Here is a 12522-nt window from a genome sequence, read left to right as displayed (position 1 = left end):
TGCAGTAAATGTAGTGTTTTCAGCAGGATAAATTATTTTATTCACATACTTGTCTCTCTGAAAACCTCTTCTTCTGCCTAGCCCTGTTGTGCTAAACCATCACATCGCTCTTCAACATTGTCCTCCATGGAGAAGGTTGCAGAATCATTTTTCACCCATAAAGCAGGGGGGGAAGCCTTTATTGTTTCCATCTATATAGATTTTCATACCGCTAAAAAACCACCACCACCAAAAACTCTAAAAAAAAAAAAAAAAAAAAAAAAAAAAAAGACTCTACTTTCTGCCTCTTGGTGCTTGGGTTAAGATTTGTACTTTTGGACCTTCCCAGGCCATCTCCTGCAAGTCCTGGTTTCAGCTGTGTGTATCTGTCTGAGCCTGGGCATGCCAGATGCCTTCAGTGGGGACAATACCTGTAGCCATCCAGTGTGTAACTGCAGAAGCACTTCCCCAGCAGGAGTTAAAGGCCATCTTCAAATCACTGGGTGCTTTAAATTCATCAAAGAGAAGAGAGGAAGGCTTAGCATGGCTTCAGGCAGCCTGAATGATGTTGGTTTTACTGGGACGTGGGCTCTGATGACAGTTCTGTGGCAGCACTGGTGGCCAGATGCTTGTGAGGCCTCCCCATGGATCAAGGTGCCTTGTGCTTACTGTCATCCCTGAAGCAGCTCTTTAAGAAGGGCCCAAGTAGTTCATGTCTTGCAAGCTCCTGCATTCTTTCTTGGTTTGTTTGTGTCTATTTCACAAACAACCACTGAACAAACTGCATCTGCCCACTGGACATTATAGGTTGCTTACATAGTAGTCTCGCTGCTTCAGCAAGACTATTTTGAGCATTTATTTGGTCTAAGCAATATTTGTGTGCCACATCTCTATCCATTCTGAAATTACTGTCCATGAGTCCACTTCCTCTTGGCCATTCCGAAGTCCACACAACAACAGAAAACAGAAAACATGTCCCCACGTTGCCCACCAGTGTCAGCTGCCCAGATTCCTGCACTTGCAAAATATCTCTGGTGGTGTGCTCCCAGGTACACAGAGAAATGACATGCATCCTCAAATAATGGACAAAGTCCAAATGTTTCCTTCTTTTGAACCATCCTTCTGCACCTGCTCTCAAGGGTTTTGCTCTAATTAAGTTCATTGGCCTTGTCAACGGCTTTACTGCATTTCCACCCTTCTCATGCTTGCCTTCCTTTCCTTCCTGTTCCACCCTTTAGCTCCGAATAACACTGATCTAGGACCCTTTTGGGAAGCTCTCTCATGTGGGACACTGACCAGTATTATGTCGTGTAAGCTCTGTTTTCAGGTGGCCACCAAACCTGCCTTTTCTCCTTTACCTGGACTTCTTCACCTGGCTGAGCTTCTTCACCTAAGTTTCATGCTAGGTAACTGCAGGCAATGTTTCACATGCTACAAGTCTGTGGCAAAGGGGATGAATCTCCTCTCACTGGAGTAAATAAGACTAACTCTAAATTTGTTTATGTCCAAATTGAAAAAAAAAAAAAAGGGGGGGGGGGGAAAGGTGTGTGCAAAAATACTGCAGAGCATGAAAGTTCAGTGTGGCATGTCACTGTGAAAATCACGACCTGTGCTTGCCATGTGACAGCATTGCTAAATGAGCTTTGAAAAGAGAACGTTTTCTAGTGGCCTATTAAAGAATGTGGGTGGTAAAACAGCGACAGTAATCAACAATGTTAATTGCAGTCACACACCAGTTTTCATTGGTGTTTACCAACTTTCCATATAAAAGACATTGTTACACTTGAAAGCTGAGGTCAGGTTGGCTAATCATTCATAGCATGTTTACTTTCTCCCAGGATTGTCTAGTAGGAATTGTACCTTGTGTTTTAAAATAATTTCAAGCAAAGAGCCTAAAGTGAAATTGTTTAATTGATTTAAAGACGTTTATAGCTCACCTGCCAGTCAAGCCAATTCAGATAACTGGCTGCTGTGCCACACGGCGTGTTAGACTCAACTGTGCATTAAACTGATTGATGTGTGGAGTATCTCTGACAAACTGATTTGCTTTTTTTCCTAAAACAACAACTTCGGTCAAACAGTGTTGCTGCATATTTAAAACTGTCCACTGTGCCTGTTGCTAACAATCATGGGACTGTGAGTCAGTCGTCTTGGATGACTTACGGTTCTGTCACTGATTCACTGAAAATGAATGTCTGTACTTCGCTTAACGTGAAGCAAATGAAAGCTTAGGCACAAGAAGCAATCTAACCAAATCACCAGAGGGTTTGTCACCGGGTAATTAAGGTGAATTAAACTGTTTTGTAAGACCGTAGTGTTTCCAGTTACCATGCTTACACGTTCAGAATGGACAAGTTTCTGTGCCCAAGGTTATCTAACAATACAATGGGTGAATAATATCATTTTCTAGCTGAGAAATACACAAACATGGTTAAGTGTTTTGAAAGGAGTATTTTAATCATTAAGTTACCGTGAGCTTATTATCTTCAAGTTACGGAACATGTCTTTAATAGATAAATGGGGGAAATTAGGCTGTCAGTTATAACATGTCTGTTTATAGAGCAAATAGAAAATGGCTTAAAAAAAATGAACAATTATAATTTGTGTTTAACTATATGACCTGGTACAAAACTGTTGTGAAAGCAATTGATGGTTCAGCTTCATAACTAAATTATGCTTTTTCCAACCTCATTTAACAACCCAGACTAGCTAATGCCACCTTCTGCAGACAAAGGTAACTTTGTCCCAGATTTATCAGCCAGTCATAAGAAGTCATGGAGCATTGGAGAGCTCCTGCCCACAGGACACTTCCAGCAGCTCGACACCAAGCCTGGTTGTTTGCCTCTGTAGAGGATAGGACTTCAGCTCAGCCTGGATGTTCCCGATCACCAATGAGGCAAGATAACCCTTTAGGGTCTGCTCTGCTCTCCTGTGCTACCCATCTCCCAAATGCCTGTTGCTGTCTTGGTGGAGCCAGGGTAGGCAGAGAAGCTGTGGGCAGCTGCAATAGTGGTGGCACTGTGGCAGCTCTGCAAAGAGGTGAGCAGCAAAGTACTGCTAGGATTTCCTGCAACTGCCCCTGCAGCTCCTCTGTATCTGGGGCACTTGTGCAGTTGCTGCTGGTTTTCCCCAGCAAAAACTTTTTTTTTTTTTTTTTTAAGAAACACTTGCATACTGCCCAGCAAACATCCAGCAAAATTAAATTCTTAGGCTTTGCCTTGCTTTAACCTCCATATGAATTGCTTTTAGGGAGCTGTCTAGTTAGTTGAGGGGACGCCATACCTCATCATGCAACATTGTAAAGTTACAAGCATTCAATGATGGAGAACAGGGGCAGAATTTACACTGAATTTTGGAGAACTGCCTCTTGTCAGGACACAAATAAAGATGACCTTTCTTGTCCCTTGCAAAGTTCTTTTTATACACTGTGTATTTCTTTGTTCCCAAGGCAATACCTCCTGTGACATTGTGCTGCCATCTTTTATGGATGTCCTATATGGACTGCCATGGTCACTGAAGTATCTCCTCTCATGCCACAGAGGAGCAGTGTGCTGTGTGCTAGAGGTTTTCTATATTTAAAGTCATCCTGGGCAGGATGGGTGGGTTGGACTGTCTGACTTCCAGACAAGGTGCAAGGTGACTAAATGGGCATAGCTGAAATTTCACGTGCTTTCTTACTCAGTATTGTGATAAAAGCTTTCCTTATATGTTTGTGTTCAACCTTCATTGCCACTCTCAGGTTTTCCCAAGACAGCGTGTGTGTTGTTGCCGATATCACTGTAGTGCTGATAGGGCACTTGTTATTTACAGCTGCTGTGCTCTGCTGCTGTTTCGCAAGCACTTGTCACTGAACAAGTTCTGTGGTCAGGCTGACTCAGGAAGCAAAGCATTGCTACTACACATATCTCTTTGTGTCTGTATTCGGTACAGCCTTCAGTCAACTCAGCCTCTCCAATTATTTTTTCCCTGCACCTTATTTTTAATGCATTCTTCTCCTCCTGTCCTCCCCTCTCCCTCCCAAGCCTTTGTTCCTCTGTTTCTAGAGAAAAGAAATCATCACTCACATCTTGAATTGAAAAGATACTTTTGTAATGCTGGTATGTTTACTTTGTTCATTGCCAGAAGTCATCATGCAAATCATGGAGATGCTGGAGGTTCAAAGGGAAAACCAAAACACAGTGCTTATGTTACAGGAATCCTTTTTCACAGGTAGTGGAAAGAAATCTACAGTGCTACCACCTCTGGAGATATGCAGAGAAAATAGAATGGATGTTCATCTCTGTTCCCAGATATTCCCTCAGGAATGCAATGCTCTGAAAAGTAAATTATACAGGAAAGTGACATGGCTTGTCCCCTCTGTTCATACTGGTCTCAGAAATGGACTCCAAATTGCAATGGGAGAGGTGCCGTGGGCTCTTAATGCCTTGTGGTTCCCCTTATTGAATCATTTTTGGCCATGAGGATACAAAAGGCTTTGTTTTGCTCAAAAGAGAGAGGGGGGAGGAAAATTCTTGCAAAAGGCAATTTTAAGCCAACAGTGCTAGTTTTAGTACCCGGTGCAGTGGACAATGCAGGGCTTTGTGCAGGCTCCAAGGAGAAGAACATATGTGTATATTTAAACGGGATCTGAAAAGAAATGTTCTGTCAACTGCCCAGGAGTTGTGATGTTTATGGATCAATTTCCCAAGAGAGTGTAATAGCATGAGGGCAACTAGTAGACAGTTAAGAATAATGTGCAGATTAAAGCTCTGGAAGACAGGCTTGTCCTGGCATATGATCTACAGTGTAGAGCTGCAGAGTAGATCTCAACCAAAACAGATCTCTTTGTGAAGTGGATTAGGATAACTAAAGCATAAGCAGGAAAGGAACTCTTTTAGGCTTTGATTCTCCTGGAAATACATTCTTGTAGGCAGAGGAAAGGTTGTTAGGAAAAGTATAGAGGTGAGCCATGCATATATAATAACAAAGGTGCATAAAAACTAAACCAGGTAGGTTCTGACTATGGCCCAAATCCAAGGAAAGGACTTAGCAAAGCTAGCTTGTCACTGGCAACTAGGATACCAGGGGAAGGAAAATGGGGACCAGCAAGATTTCAGTATGTTAAACAACCAGCCTAAGAAACCCTATATTCCATCACTTTACCCAGACACCGTAATTTCCCTGCAGCCTAGTGCCCCAGCCTGTGAATTGTGGGCCTTGGTAACTGCCACAACACAGTGAGAAAAATCCCTGGTTATCACTGGGATCTAGAAACTTGGTAGTTAGAGGAACACCCAAAGTTCAGCTTGGACCACAATGGAAAGAAAGATGGGATATGCAAGCAGAAATTCTTTTGTACAGTTTCATAACTCTTCTGCACAAGTCTTGCCTGCACCAGCAGTACTGATATATCATGAGTAATGGCAGAATGTCTCTTATATATAGCATCTGTCTGGAAAGCAACAGACATTTCTGCAGGGACCACTGCTCCAGTCTTCGTCTTGAAGCTGGGTCATGGTACAGACAAGAGCAAAAGGTGCCTGGGCCAGAAGGACAGCCAGCACAAAGCAGTCATCTGGCTCCTGGGAGAAGGTTCTTCATCCCCAGCAGACAGTGGTAGGGATAACTCAATTTCTCCCCTGCTTCCAGCACATAAATACAAAGCAGGACAACCGTTCATCAAACCCATGTGTCTGATGTTTCCTGTTGGGGAGCTCTAGGCACTCCTTGTTCTGCATGTTTAGATCATGTTTATGCACTGTTTAGGGAATCTTTTCTCTGGCCTTCATTGTGAGGACAGTGTATGTAAAGCCTAGGGCTTGGAGTGCCTGAGGCTTGGCCAAAGTCTGGCCACAGAGAGATTGGTTTGTTCTGTTGCAGGATCACTGCTCACTGCATGATAAAATGTGCTTTTGCTGCCATGTATTCAACACTGGAGGTTTTATACGCTGGTCCTACCATGGAGTGTCATGTTTTAGATGGGAAAAAAGAAGGGAATTGAACAGAAAGTAGAGCATATCTCAGTGGGTGATTGCAGTCCGTTACTTTTCACATTATTGTTGCTGTGCATGCAGCAGTCTTTGTCCCTGTGCAGCTGAAATATTAAACAGACTAACGAGCAATTCCTGGCCTTTCCTTACACGTAGGCACTTCTGCCCACCACCTCTCCCAGCAGTTAGCCATTGTCAAGGAGGACTGGTTCCTTCACAGAGAGCCCACCAGCGGGGAGGCCAACCTCTCCCCAATGCAGCTGAATGAAAGAACCTGCTCTTTATCTTCTTTGCAGCAGCAGGGGATATGTATATTAAAAGAGAGATAAACTAAGCTGGCAGAAGCTGTCTTTCACAATTTCATAACTCTCCTGAGCAATTCTGCTTTCTTGCAACCGTCACCAGATCAGTCATGCCACTGTGATTGCTAAAGGAGCTGAGTGAGAGCAACCTCTCCTTCCTTTTGCCGCTCACCTCAGAAAAGGGCTTAGCGGTTGAAAATAAAGCACTGATTGCCAGTGGTTGCCCCCACTTTGTCTTCACAGCTTTGAGCTCTTAGGCCTTTGGGCCACAGTGATGTTGCAGTACATCAGTACATGAGTATGCAGTACATACTCAGTAGCTACACCACCAGATAAGGTATGCAAGGGAAAGGGTATTTTTAAACCCTCTACCAGCTGCTCTTTCTTCCCAGGCTAACACATTGCTGATTAAACTATCTTGAAGCAAAACTGAGAGAAACATGTGTTCTGCATGTGTATCTAACAAATAAACAAAACCATTCCTCTGTTCTGCTTTCTTCCCTGTCCCTTTGGAAATCTGTTCTTGATTTCCCTTAGTTTTCTCATGAACATTTGGAAACCTGAAGGTGGGTCCTTTGAGATTGGTGGTCACCCAGTTTGGGTAACCTGAAGAGTTAATGTCAGTCCTGTAAACTTTGTTAACATAACATATAAAGAAGTCTTTTATAAGTTTAACACCCAGAATTGTGCTCAGGTGCTTTATGTAATTTTGTATGTTTGTTTGAATAGAAATTGTAGGTTATTCTTACAAGTCTGTGAACCTCAAAGGTATGTACATGCAAAGCCTATCCTAGCTGCCTTCCCTTTCTTTACTTTTAGAGGATGTTCTTACTTGCATGTCTCTTAGAAAACCCTCTGTCTGGTATTAGATGGTCAAACTATTTGTTAGGTTTTGTCTTTCTGCCCTTAAAATACCGCAGTTTCACTGAAATGTTCACCAGGCATCAGGTAACCAGCAGTGTCATCCCATTGTATTTACACCACTAAATACTTACCCATTGTAGGAAGAAAATCCTCAGTCCTACCACAAGGTCCACCAGGGTGGTGATTTTATAGTTTGAAACTGAGATCACATATCTTGGGAAAAACATGGGGACCTGGGAGTTCCAAGTCAGTGGGTATGATAATAAAGGTACTGAAAGGTACTGCAAGTCCTGAAGACTTGCAAATCTGGTTGGGTTGTGCCCTCATTTCTAGTGAAGAAAGGTACTTGGAGAAGTATCATCAACACCAGGTCAGGGCTCTGTTGGAGGCAGCACTGGCTGGATTGCTCCAAAACAGATCCCAGGAGAGGAAAAAGTGGTTTTGTATTATTGGCAATCAGGGGTTATTTGCATCAATTTCTTCCCTGGATGTTTTTTATTTAACAAGGTAGAGATAAGGCCAGAGCACAGCCTATTCCACAGTTCTCTCTCTCATGGCCAAAGACATAGTCAGTAGTTTCTGAACGAGGCTTTCCTGCTTAATCACCCTTTATGCTTTTTGGATGCAGAAAACAAGTGCCAGGCTCTTTTTTTTTTTTCCTCCTATAAAAAAGCCCACCCTGAATGTTGAAGATGTTCTTCACCAAAGGCTTTTCCCTTCCTGCCCCTTCTACAGCTGGTTGACAGAAGGCCTTAGAGATTAGCTGCATTTCTGTGAGCTATTTATACTGAAATATTTTGTGTTGAAAGATGTAAGCCCTTTGTTTCCTCTGTATGTACACAGTGATCCCTGAGGGCAAGCAAATCCTGCTTTGTTTTGGATCAGATACATTATGAAATACTGTTGTAAAACAGCCTGTAGTGCTCTTTTATGAGTCAGTCTCACCTATACACATTCACATGTCAGCAAGCACTCTCAGATGTGTGCATTTTTTGATTCCAGATTACCCTAGTTGAAACAAGACTAATCCCCACTTGGGATGATGCTTCCAAAACATTTTCTCTGAAACAATATTTCTTGGTAATTTTTCCAGGCAGAGAGAATAACTCCCTGGTTGAGAAAATTAGGATCATGGAATGAATCATAAAATCATAGAATGGTTTGGGTTGCAAGGGACCTTGAAGATCATCCAATTCCACCCCCCCCTTGCCATGGACAGGGACATCTCCCACTAGACCAGGTTGCCCAAAGCCCCACCCAGCCTGGCCTTGAACATATCCAGGGTTGGGGCCCTCCAGGAACAAGAAAACACTCCAGTAACATGGTTGGCCAATTTGGCTAGCTAATCTGCTGGATTAGGAAATCTTCATACATAATGTACATTGATATCCTAAAATAAAATGCATAGGGCCATATGGTATTCCCATTTCCAAGAAAGGAAAGGACTGTGCTTCCACAGATCTCAGCTGAGAGGATCTGAAAATAACACACAGGTGCAAATACCTGGTAAATAGACGGATAGGATTTACTGTAGATATATCCTTTCCCTGCTTCCCTTCCCATAAGATAATAACTCATCTGCAGGAGTGTGTATATTCAGGCTTATGTGAGATGAGCAGCCTCAAGGATGCAGTCTCACAGAGGAACCCTGGCACAAATGCCCAGGTGGGGATTTATATGTCTGTCTCTACATTGTGGAGAGCACCTGCAAAGATACAGATATGAACAATCAGACACCTCCATACCAGGTCATCTTGGTATGATGATGAGATTCTGACCAAAATGTCCACACTTCTTCCAGGCCCATAAACAAGGTCTTTGTCACAGAGAAAAATCCAAAAGTATGAAGTATGATAAATGATAAGACAAGGGGAAATGGTCTCAAGTTGCACCAGGGGAGGTTTAGGTTGGATATTAGGAGAAATTTTTTTACTGAAAGGGTTGTGCGGCACTGGAATGTGCTGCCCAGGATAGTGGTTGAGTCACCATCAAGAAATTTGTATATTGAGAACTTAGCATGGTTTAGTGGTGGACTTTAGTTCTAGGTTAAAAGTTGGACTAGATGATCTTAGAGATCTTTTCCAACCTGAATGATTTTGTGAGTCTAAGTCTGAATATTGGGCTTGGAAGAGAAGTCAGTTAGCAATATGACACAGACTTTCTTTTCTCCAAGCCAGGATACTTATTATCCCCTCAACTCTGCAGCAAATCTGTCAGTACAAGAGGCAATGGGCACAGAGTGGAACACAGAAGGCTACACCTGAACACTTCTTGCCGTGGGGATGATGGAGCACTGGCACTGGTTTCCCAGGGAGTCTGTGGTGTCACCTTCCTTGGAGATCTTCAGGACCCACCTGGACATGGTCCTGGGCTCTGAATGTCCCTCCTTGAGCAGGGAGTTGGAACAAATGTCCTCCAGAGGGCCCTGACAGCCTCAGCCATTCAGGGATTCTGTAAATCCACTGGAAAGGTCCCTTCCTAGGATATCCCGCATGCTGTGTGGTAGCAGGAACGCTCAACATTAGCAGCAGCCCTCAGCTACAGTCACTTACCAGGGAGCCAGTTTTATGTGATCCAGTATGAATCACTGGACTTGTAGGTCAATGGCCAAATTCTTCTTTTTGTTACACCCATTTAGTCCTGTGGGCTTTGCTGAGTGGGAGGGTAGTGGAACCAGTCCAGATACATTTTATTAAGCAAAAATGCATTTTGGTCCAAGCTGTTTCGAAAGTGCTCAGTAAACAAAACACACTTCAATATGATGCCCTGAAAAGGTCACCAAATCCCTTCCCTTTGGGAAAAGCAATAATTTAAACAAGACTTGATTAAGGAATAATACCATCCTGAAGGGGATTTTGCTTTTTCTTGCACAGTATAAAGGGCCATTACTTACTGAATCCTTCCTTGGTTGCACAATTTAGTGATACAAACACAGAATGCTGCTATGTACTGGACACTGTTTACCACTGCTAATTCCCTTTAAATGAAGTTTTACACACTTCACTGGACACTGTTCTTAAGAATTCAAATGTGAAGCTCTGAGTCAATGATGTTATTTTCCGCTATTTGCAAGTTATCGATACCGCATTTAATAGGTGTGCTGCAAGGTTTCTACAGAGAAATTAAAAGTACCATGAATATTTTTTTCACTTTTTTATGATATCTTTTTGAGAACCTATGCTGATTATTTTCTGAATTTAAAGAGCAATATGTACCAAAACAAGTAAGCAAGCATACAAAACCAAACCAACAAATAAAAACAAAAACAAAACCCCTGTCTATAACTGAAGTTTTATTATACTGTATTTTTGAACATTTCTAAGACAATATCTATTAAGGCCAACGGCTGAATCTGGGCTGCAGTGTAGTGTTATTCTGGTCTGTAAAGCAACAGTGCTGGAGGAAGCGTCACTATTTTTACAAATTTTTGTTCAATTTAACAAAAGTTTATTATGATCAGTAGAATCATTAGAATTTATTTTTTGTCACACAGACCTCTCTTAGGGTATTGCTGTTTTTTTTTTTTAAACCAAATATATTTGTGGAGAGTAAAGCAAAATATTATTTGCAACTTTTGTTTTATTAATTGGAATATTCACCCTCGTTAGATTTCTGATTTCTATTGCCAAAGGGAAATATTCCACTTTTAAACATAATAAAACGTCTATCTGTATTTATCTAGAAACTAGACAACAACTCCATATTTTTTCTTTGTTTTTCATCTAGCTTCTTCCTACCTCTTATGCTACATAGTTTTCTCTGTCTAGCAGCACTGATTTCTGGGATTGTGTCTGGCATTACATGCTTAACAGAGACCTTTTGTTGCTAACTGCATGGTTATGACAAATGGTAGATTGTTAAAGTAGGAACTGTGTTATCAAAATGCAATCAAGAGTGTGTCAAAAACTCTGGCTCTTTGTGCAGAATTCAAATGTGGGATAGGCATTATCTCAGAAATATTTTAACCAAACTCTGGTTAAAATATCTAGACTGGAGGATGAGATAAAATATATCAACCAAACTAAAACCTTGGAAAGAAAGAGGAACACAGATGAACATAACTAAAATCAACAAGTGTGTTATGAATTGTGTTCTTTACCTGCATTTGCTAGAAAAATCCTTAAAAGAGAGAACCTTTACACGTTAACAGCTGTGAGGTGGGCTCTGAGGACTTATAAGGGGGGAATGTCATATTTGCTTTTCAGGAGGTGGAAGTGAAGAAGAGGAACAAATCCAGGGAATTCTACTGAACTCAGAAAGCTACTGGAACAAATTATGAAATAGCCTGTAAGCACTTGGAAGATAATATCATGCTAAGAAATGGCCAGTTCAGTTTTGTCAAGAATAAAACATGTTAAGGAAATTTAGTTTCTTCTCTGACATGAAAACCCATCCAACTCATGAGATGAAAACTTACATGATTTATTGCATTTGTAATAAAACCTTGGGTACAATTTCACTATTACATTCTCATAATGAAAGCAGCAACATATGGGCTAGATAAAGCTACTGTATACCAACCACAAAATTCAGAGATGTGACTGAGAGCAGGTTGCAATAACTGCTACCCAAGAGGGATGACACATGAAATAGCCCCCTTCAGCTAGTGATATGTATCACTAAAATAGAAATCAAACTTACAGTGAGCACTTGGTACCAACCTGTCATCAAAATGATGACATGAAAAAGAAGGAAAGACATACATATATATTATTACCTTAGAAGGAAGAAATCTTAGAAGGAAGAAATCATAGCCCAAATGGAAAAAGCCAGAAAGGCAGCAGGAACATAAAAAGATATACAAACAGAACATGAAGAAGAAGAAGAAAAAAAAAATAGTTGTGCAACTAAGCAAATACTTTTCTGAGACACATTAGGAGGAGAGGAGGAGTGCTGTAAGTCAGAAGGTAAATTTTGCATTTCATTTAGCCCCTTTGAGTAATAAACCTATAGATAGACTCATCAGTAGTTCTAAGGTCTAAGAGTTCAGTGACACCTTTGGATACTGCATGACTGCATGTTAAAAAAATAACAACAAAACAGATGTAAAGAACACAGAGAAAACTTGAGAGGAAAACTAGGATCCTGGCAAGCACTTCAGGAAACATGATTTATGAGGAAATGTTTTCAAAATTAAGCTTGTTTTGCTTTTCAAAAGGCTGCTGGAGAAGACAATCAGTAGAAACACCACAGAAATACAGAGAAGGAAAATCCCCAAACAGCTAACTCTCCTGCACATGGAAATGTTTCCAAGAGCGTTAAAAGCCAGAAAGAAATTTTGTTCTCTAGGTGCCTTCAGCCTATGATAAGAAAGAACTAATAGGAAAAAAATGATATTTTCAAATAATATGACACTGAAGACATTACCAAGGGAATCCTTAAACTGCATTGCTGGAGGATTTTAAAAG

The sequence above is a fragment of the Anas acuta genome, chromosome 2 (assembly GCF_963932015.1).
Source record: "Anas acuta chromosome 2, bAnaAcu1.1, whole genome shotgun sequence".
NCBI lineage: Eukaryota > Metazoa > Chordata > Aves > Anseriformes > Anatidae > Anas > Anas acuta.
Note: the sequence above shows the minus strand (reverse complement) of the source record.